The sequence below is a fragment of the Engraulis encrasicolus genome, chromosome 9 (genome assembly GCF_034702125.1).
Source record: "Engraulis encrasicolus isolate BLACKSEA-1 chromosome 9, IST_EnEncr_1.0, whole genome shotgun sequence".
Classification (NCBI taxonomy): Eukaryota; Metazoa; Chordata; class Actinopteri; order Clupeiformes; family Engraulidae; genus Engraulis; species Engraulis encrasicolus.
In genome coordinates this window covers 20,223,281-20,233,280 of record NC_085865.1, presented here as the reverse complement: position 1 = coordinate 20,233,280, position 10,000 = coordinate 20,223,281, and the positions used below count along the sequence as shown (strand labels likewise).

Here is a 10,000-nt window from a genome sequence, read left to right as displayed (position 1 = left end):
TCTGATGTGAATGCAACCGCATTTTGCATTTTCAGTTTTATGGTGTGTGCAAAGACCAAATAAAACATACAGTAGTACACTCATGCACAGGTACTGTACAATGATTTCCATACCCCCCCCCCCACCTTCTCTGTCTTGGTCTCAGTTCAAAGCACACACGCCTGCACGCACAGTGCCAGCAAGTCTGTGTGAGCTCGTCATAAAGCATTCATGAGTGATGATCTGTGATGGTCATTGTATTTGATGTGGATTCTGTTCTCACATCTCCTCCCCATTCTCCTCCCTGGCCCTGAACTACACTGAGCTGATTCCGGAGAGGGCCATCATTCCTTATTTCTTCATATGCATCATTCATATCTGGTGGGATGTTGTGTGTCACTAATGTGTGTCACTGGGATGGTGTCCCTCTCATTACTGCCATTGCATAAATGTAAAGCTTTCTGAGACATTCTCTGTCATGGGATACAAGGATTGCTGTCATCTTTAAGGTCATTTGGAGTGCATGGAGTGCATGCAGTGCTTCAACGGACATGCTGTACTTTCTTATGTCTATCCCACATACTTCAAGTGGAATACCTGAGGGGCTGTTTCAAATGTTTGCAGGGTTTGTGTACATCCATTTCAGGTGCTTACCTTGCTAGTTTGAGGAGTAAATCTCCCAATACTCGTTGAAAAGTTTTACCATTAGAATACCATTTTATCAAAATTAGTTATTCATCTTGCCGTCCACACTATATTTTATCCTCATTTTGTCTCTGGTGTGTCTCATTAGGGTGCATAATATTAAATGCACAGCTTTGTGAGGCATGTTCTGTCATGATGTGATACAAGGACTGCTGTCATCATTAAGGTCATTTGGAGTGCATGCAGTCCTTCAAAGGATATACTGTACGTTTTCACATACTTTGTCTTGTACTTCAGTGGTACATGCAATCTGCTGGGTTTTAACAAGTTTGTGTGTATCCTTTTTAGGTGCTTATCTTGGAAGTTTGAGAAGGAAATATCCCACCTCTCATTGATATACTGTATGTTAAAGGAGTTATCCATAAGCACATTTGGCTGTTTTTTGCATGTTTTGGAATACATACGATCACCAATAAAGCAAAAAACCCAAAGTCAATCGGATGTCTTTTGAGAACGTTTGATCATACCGCGTTAAGCCACATTAGCCACGTTAGCTGTGTTATATATTTGATGCAAGTATATGACAACATTTGCAACTCTCAAACGCCCACTCCTCCGTGGAGACAACAACGTTTTCCCAGAGTTAGCCTTGGCCAAAAACTTTTGGATGACTTTCCCCCACTCAACATCCCGATCGCAAATTAAAAAATACCTTTGAATTGTGTTTTGCCAACTATTGAACAGGCTAAAACTTCTACTGTCAATGATGTCTTGCACAAGGCTTGTGTTTAGGGACCCTCCGTGTAGGCCTACTACAGGGTATGTGTGATGTTGGAACTGTATAGTGTAAATATAGTATAGTATAGTGTGTAGAGTTTTGAAAGTTGTGGTTTGCCATATGCCCGTATCAAACATATGGCATAGCTTGCGTGGCTGATGCAGTACGATCAAATTTTCTCAAAAGACATCTGATTGACGTTATTTTGCTATCCAGTGATTGTATTTACTGTATTCCCAATCATGTAAAAACAGCCTAATATGCTTACAACTCTGGGTAACTCCGTTAAGTCATTAGTTCTCTTTAAAAAAAAAAAAGTTAGTGCAGAATTTCACACTTACTTATGATGATCTGATTTCACCACCATTTTGTCACCATATGCCTCATCAGAATAGTGTTACCCTAGAATAGTTCTACAGTCCATGTGATTGGCTGGGTTGTTCAAAGTGTTTGCAGGGGTTGTGTGCATCGATGTTACGTGTTAAGCTTGCTACTTTGAGAATTAAATATCACACCTGTCATTGAAAAGTCTTCACATTATGTAGATGTTTTTTTAATCAAAGTACTCCATGGAGCCGTACAGAATTATTCCTCCATTTTATCACTACACATCTCATCGGAATGGTGTTACCCTCATTACTGCCAATGGATGAATGCGCAGTCTTTGTGAGCCATTTTCCGTCTTGATGTGAAACAGGGACTACTGTCATCATTAAGGTAATTTTGAGCGTATATGGTCTTTTAAAGGGCATACTGCACATTCTTCTCATTTGTCACATAGTTGTGTTGTCCATGTGATCTGCTATGTCATAGTCCTGTCCAGGGCCGCTGACAGGTTTGACTGGGCCCGGGACAAAATGTTGTCAATAGGTTGTGCCAGAGTTACTTGACGATGGGGCTGGAAAAAGTTCCCCGTGTCTTACCTGGATCTGCTGCACAGCTGCTTTTACTGGTATCTGCTGCATCATCCGAGTCTTTTCTGAAATATGTATGTAGAGCAGTGGTTCTTAACCTTTTTCTCTCAGCGCACCCCCTTACCTGTTCACAAGACTAGCCGTGCACCCCCAACCCAACATGTATAATGTGTACAAGCACTAAAAAAGGATTTTAGTGATGTATTACAGTGATTTTTTGACAGAGATATTAATGAAAACCTTCATGACTTTAAATGGGGACCAAAACATGTTTCAATTTGGTTTAGGTTTGGCCTAATTATAATATTTCCACGCAGAATTTTGGACACAACCTCAACACAAACAACATTCTGCGCACCCCCTATAATGTCTGGCGCACCCCCAGGGGGTGCCCGCACCCCAGGTTAAGAACCACTGTTGTAGAGAACCCCTCAGGCTTTTGGCTTCTTCATCTCTTTTTCGCCTTTCTTTCCTTTTCAGCGCCCCTGACTTGTGCATGTTGACTAATTGGCTCGTGCTCTGACCACTTATTGATTGATGTCATCTTTTTTTTCCAAGAAAGACCAGACCATTTTCGAATAGGGGTGATAGGGGGTTATTGGCCGTTTTTGGAAGGGCAATGAAGGCAAACGTCTATAAGTCATTGTTTGAATGAAAATAAAGCACTTTCCTTCCCTAAATCAACACATTTTGAAGTGAACATATAATAATTAATCCCAACGTCATGGGGGCCCAGTAATGGGGGCCCTATTCCAGGGCACGGGACAAAAAGCCTGGTTGTCCCCCCTGTCGGCGGGCCTGGTCCTGTCATACAGAAGGGTTCGTTGCCGATCCAACTCACTGTTGAAGAGGCTCAACTACATGGTAACAACGTTGCCATGACATTGCAGAGAGCTCTTAACATATTTTGGTTAGAAAAAGAGTATAGCCCAACAGAGGCTCTGCATGAAAGGGTTAAAGTGTTTGCAGTGTTTGTGTGCAGTGCATCCACTTTCGATGCTTAGCTTGCTAGTTTTAGGATTAAATATCCCACCTCTCACTGAAAAGTTTTACCATTAGTGGACAGTTTTTTTTTCATCAAAAGTAGTTCATGTTGCTGTGCAGAATTTCACATAGAATTTTACCTAGGGATCTTAGCCAACCAAATTAGTCCTACTGAGGCTTGTTATCCAACCAAATTCATCCTATCAAGGACTCAGATACCGTATGTGATTGCATAGCTGTGTGTATTCGGCTTTAGTGCGGTTGAGGAAAGGGCCCCTATTTTTACATTGACTCTCCTGGAGGCAATTTAGCCAATTTAATTGTTCTTGTTCGTGTTGCCAGACTCCATTCTAAAGTGCAATTTAACAGTGCTCAGGGAAGGTGTTTATGTACGTATAAAGCCAGAAAAAAACCTCAGAGTGCCCCTGAAAGCTGTTTAAGTGTGTCTGATGCGGGTCATATTAATGTCCGAGCTGTTTATTTCTATCTTTCTTTAATTATTTCTTTTTATTTATTTAATAAACCACTGCCCTCTGGTGCACTACCTGGTATGGTGTCTTCGTGAGCGGAGGGATGCGATGGAGAGGAGTGGAGGAAAGGAAAGGAAGAGATGGAGAGGAGTGGAGGAAAGGAAAGGAAGAACAATGGCATCCTTAAGCAGGCGGCGTAATGAGCCGCGAAATCAATATGTACAATCTGTGGCCAGCACTACATCACGCCGAGCACCATGGGTAATAATGTGTCACACAGGGTTTGCTCCAGTTTTAATCACTCAGGCCTTGAAAACTTTCCCACCTGCTCTCTCTCTCTCTCTCTCTCTCTCTCTCTCTCTCTCTCTCTCTCTCTCTCTCTCTCTCTGTGTTTGTCTGCCAGCAAACGACCACACTCATCTGTGATTGTGTGTGTGTGTGTGTGTGTGTGTGGGGGGGGGGGTGTGGGGACGTCAATGTGGGCATGCATGACTGTTTGAACTTTCCATAAAATCACAACTATGAACACACATACACACACACATACACACCACACCACCACACTACACCACTCTGCACTGGTACGCGCTGTAAACCACCTAGACAGAAGTACAAGTTCAGTCAATTTATTCAGGCAGTGCATTATCCTACACATTTAAAATTCAATACGCTTTACATTTTAAGCTTAGGACAGTAAATAAGTCCACAGTAAAAATAGCATCAATAAATCTAGAAAGACGATGCATCCCCGAACTCCATGTGCCTATACACTCTCATTTGTTTTCGTTGCTCTATATATGCAGGAAAGCATATTAAAATAAATTAAAGTGATGTTTTCATAGAATCAATTAATATCACAGAGATTGATTGATATCACCTAAATCTCATTCTCGTGTAAACACAGTCATTTGCGGTGGAATTACTTCTCAAATTACGGACATGGCGCATTCGCATGGGACTAAGAACTGGGCTATATGCATACAGTAGGCCTACATGTACTGTACATGACTATGACTACGACAATCAGATGGTCAATGACAGCTCATATTTCCCAAGGCCTTCTTTGATTTCTGATGTTTCATGTATATCTTTCATTGTATTTCATTGGGTTTGTGCTCCATTCAGCCCATGGTCCTACTTGTGCCTTCGAATCTGAAGCAGGTGTCCCCGCACTTTTACCTGCCAATGACTTAACCTGCCCTGTGCATGGAGCCAGACTGCTAATGCTGAAAACGAGGCAGAATAGTGTTATCCCATGCATGGTAATCAGCACTTCACCCGGCATCCTAAAAGATGGAGTCTTAGCAATTAACGTTAGCTGGATCATTATATCTAAACCCACCAAACACTCGCATCCATGCATTGGAATCAAGGCTATCACATAAAATTTTCCCCTTTAGCTAGTCTGGCTCGACGTAATTGGTACAGGCCGATGAGATGTGCAAAACCACACATTTTCACAGCCTTACTGAGAGACAGCTTGTCCATTTGAGATCAATGTCAATATTCCAATATATCAGAGGCTAACCATTAGGTAGACTTCGGCTTTCAAATCTTCAAATTCTGTTTTCTGTTGCTGTTCTTCTCAAGGTTGATTCACCTTGCCTAATCCCTGTAGGTAGGGCCAGTAGTAACTCTGATTAATCAAACTTTCCAACCAGAGTCATTTGCTTACATGTGAAGTCACATGTCTAGGTCAAAGGCAAACACGCACGCACGCATGCACGCACGCACTCACGCACTCACGCACACACACACACACACACACACACACACACACACACACACACACACACACACACACACACACACACACACACACACACACACACACACACACACATTATTTATTTAAATGGATGCTATATAAATCTAGTCTGGGTGACTTTTCATTATTTGATCCATACTGTGTGTGTGTGTGTGTGTGTGTGTGTGTGTGTGTGTGTGTGTGTGTGTGTGTGTGTGTGTGTGTGTGTGTGTGTGTGTGTGTGCATGTTTTCTGTGAAGCAGTTACTTAACGGTAACTCTTCTTCTTCTTCTTCTTCTTCTTCTTCTTCTTCTTCTTCTTCTTCTTCTTCTTCTTCTTCTTTCTATTTTAAATTCTGAATCCTCTTTCTTTATTCTGCATCCTCATACAATGTTTCTCTGTGGCTATTTTATCATCATTACCTAAAATGATTGCATCTGCCTGCACATGATTGCCTGTGCGAGAGACAAGCCCAACAGTGACTCTCTCTCTCTCAGTGCCACATGTGCACAGCATGGGCACATTAGAATAATGAAAAGAAAACCAAGGATCGCCCGCTCGGTGTGGGTGAGGCCATTTATATAAATATGTCATAAATGTAATAAAAAATATGTAATAAATATGTAAACGCCTTGGAGAAAGGAGAGAAAGGAAACAACTTTGGCCTTTTTACTTCATGCATCATGCACTATAGAAACCATGTGACGAGGAAGGAACAAGGTTGGAAAAAACCTGGTATATTGATTTGAAAAGCCAGCTTGTGTGGACCACCTGGTCTTCAGTGGGATGAATGGGTTGATGGCAGCAGCCATTCATTTTCAATGGGAGCCGCGCATTGAACGCGGACGTCCGCGCAGGAAAATAGACTCGAGTTCTATTTTCAAGGATGCGTCAGGACGGACATGCGCCGCGCTTGCCCCGCGCTCCTGTGTGCAAGGCATGATTGTTTTCATTCTAACCGTTTCGGACTGATAACGGACACGTTCTGTGGACGTACTGTGGATGTCTGCGCCGTTGGTGTGCATGTACCATGAGAAGTCACTGCAGTATGTTCGTAATTATTTAACGTCAAAGTACCACTATACAACATTTCTGAAGTTAATAAATTACCTTCAAAAGTTAGGTGAATGGTTGCTTTGTCTACGTCTTGTGTCTATATCTATGTGCTTATTGGCCATTGCTCTTCCCCATGGGTCTGTGTAGAGAAAGCAAAGCCCATGCTTGCAAGTGAATCTTGGGCATCTGTGTAAGCTCAGTCTTCACTGACAAGATGGCAGGTTAGTTGCTAGCTATGCATGTCATGGAGTTTTGACATGGCAGAGCCAGCAAGACGCATGTGTTATGAGTAACACTGCAATGATTCATTTAGTTCTGTACGACTCTATGCTTTTGCTATGGTCTTCATTTTTAACAGGCTCTCTTACTTAATTGCAACGCGACTATTGAACAGTTGGCTTTGAATATGCAATCCTTTCACTAAGGGCATTCTTGCAACACAAATTCAACATAATTGTGTATCTTACAATGGATGTCAACCGAATATTTCAATATTTATCGGGAGGGCATTGATTACCATAATATCCTTCGTTTTTCATTCATTTCCTACACCCATTCATCCATTACTGTAACTGTATATTATGTGTGAGTAATTAATTCCCATCATGCATTACAGTAATTTATGTGTTCACGCTTTGGTGAAATATATATATTTTTTAAATCTTTTGACAGAGATAGGAAATGAGTCCCTACCCACTGCAGATGGAGAGCACAGATATTACGCTGAGAGAGAGGGCCTTGATGTCTTTATGCGGTTCATTTGCACGGCGAATCAAGGTTAAAGACGCCCCCAGGAACTCGGAGCGCTCTTTTCCACACACATAGTGAAAACAGCTATGGGACCTCCTCCTCCTCCTCATCCGTTAGCTCTTCCCTTCTGACGTCTTCGGGTCAGCCCTGCCTTATTTGCTCTGCCCTGTTTATTCTTGCCGAGCTCCCAGTGCGGAGCCCGCAGGCTTAGCCAGGCACGGAGCATTTATCATGAGGCGCGACCTTACGCTACTCCGCTAAGACTCTCGCTAGCTAATGCCATTATGCAGATATATGGTGCCCAGATGTGTCGTCCGTGGCCACCAGAATGTTCTAGAACATTCTGTAAGGTCGCCCCATAGCAACTATACGGTATCAGTTCCGTCTGTGCCCCTTGTGAGTGATGTCGACATAAGAGTGCTTAACATGGAGGAGGAGAGACATAGAGAGAAGTAGCGCAGCGATGTCGAGAGTGTATTTCGGGTTGTATTGCACAGATGAGCGCTTATGTGGAGAGCAACAACAAAAAAAGTGACAGCTTCTGATTGTGGCATGTTTACCATAAGTAGTCATCATATTCCCATATGAATCAATTAGTTTAGTTGAATTCTGATGCCCACTCGTTTTCTCCAGAGTGTGTTGTCATTTTGATGTAGGATTTGTGTCCATTCTCTGCTTCATTATATTGTGAATGCCTGGTGCATCTCAAGAAGGGCCCTAACATCATGAAGATGAGCTGAGTTTCTCAATGCAAGTACCCATAGGGATGTGCAGTAGTGCATGTTGAATGGAAACTGCGGCAGTCTCACTCAGAGATTTTTTAGTTTTTTATGTTTACGCCAGTTGCAGGATGCGTTCAGTTTGGTCTCTTTGCAATGCCTACAAAAGTCCCTTCAGGTGTGGTTTTGTTTCGATTTGCAACATACCGTCTGAGCACCAGTTCCCACAGACTGTATGCTCAAGCTTATTTGCGTCTCACAGTGGCTCCCTGTGAAGAGAGTGAATTGGGCTGTGTAATATGACAAGATAACATTGCGCCAGGGATCAAGTTAAATGTGTGGCAAAATATGAGAGTGCGAGTCAGAGGAAATGAGCGTATGGTTTTTGGGGTTGGCGTGAAGTAAATGATGGAAGATGATTGAGGCTAGGGAGGTTTAGGCGGTATGCAAGGATCTGCAAGCACATGATTGTAGAACGAAATTGCTTTGGTGCTTTTGTGAAATGGACCCTTCAAAATGCACCCAGATGCTTTGTGTGTGTATGAGTGCGCACGTGTGCGTGTGTGCGTTTTTTTTTTCTCTTCTCGTAATGGTTTGGATTGCTGCTCAGGGGGTTCTCATTCTTGATGTTTGATGTGCTCCGAAATAGCAATGGGATGGATTGTCCACGACTGCAAGTGGCAGGAACACATCTGGTGTATTTTCCTCCATGCGGTTCAAGGGTGCTTGCCGTCTATTATCAGGGCACTTGGAGCTTTTGAACCGCTGTGCATTACCTAGCTTAATGACAAGTCTGGATGGCTGGTGGCGCATTCAGAGAAAGTTGAAAGGTTAAGGGCTCGACAGAACAGCAATCTATCTCACAAGAGCCTCAATCTGTCTAACCACAGCTTATTATGTTTTTTTATTTTTGATATGTAAGGTATCGATAAAGAATTTGGGCCCTCAATTTGTCTGTATAGACCTGTCTACAAAGGATAGACATGGTCCTGATATATTCTGTTATTCGTAGAATTGCCCCGAGTCTGTCTATTCATCTACCTGTTGATCAATCTCACCCTCACTCGAGTTCATTTGTTTTGAATTATACTACACTGGAATGAAAGCTCAATGGAATTGTGCTTTAATAAAATACTTCAAATATCCACTTGAATTTTCTGATGAAAAAATGGCACCAAAGTGGTTCCAATTACGTGTAATTACCTGCGGGGATATGCTTGAGTAGAGGTTGCCAGTTTAAATTCCGTGGTGGCTCAGCTCCATCAAGCAGTCAGGAACATTCTGCAGAGATGGACCTGTTTATGTTTGGGGGGAAAAATAAATTTGTAATTGATTTTGAGATCCATTGGGGACAAAGACATACATAATATGATATGGCTACATTTACCCCAAATGATATATGTGTGCTGAACATAACATGGTTCAATATAGAATTGATGCAATGTCTTCTATTTGAGCTGAACTCATGTTTATATTTCACAATAATGTCTGACCATTACCCTTCCATCCATATTTTATATATCTGCTGCTTTTTTCACTTGAAAATGAGGTCTGACCCGACGATGGGGCAAAATTTATGAGGATCATTTTGAACATGATTTGAACATGATTGAATGTAGTAAAACATTTTTCATAAACTCTTGTCTCATTCGATGTAATCCTATTCAAAAATCCTATTCCTATTCAATGACTTGTTTGCTTTCAGTGGCAATAAACACATGGTAGTGTGTTACTCTACAAAGGATTTAGCTTCCACTATCGGCCAAAGTTACTCCCAATTGATCAGTTTTAGCATCATCTCACATTTACTATTACAAGTATAAGCAATAATGTTGGTCGAAGAAATGTTTGAAATGAACAAAATGTGTGAGCATCACAGTTTGATACAGTGCTGCAGCTGTCCATCATACTGTGATTCCCCCAGCATCACAAGTCTAACCCTAGAGACGATGTTCAGC

The 10,000-nt window shown here is 42.0% G+C and overlaps 1 protein-coding gene across 1 annotated transcript in view; it reads left to right on the top strand.

The window, feature by feature from the left end:
* ctnnd2a (catenin (cadherin-associated protein), delta 2a) overlaps positions 1-10,000 on the top strand; it is a 458,968-nt gene that overhangs the window by 37,254 nt on the left and 411,714 nt on the right. The window lies entirely within an intron of this gene.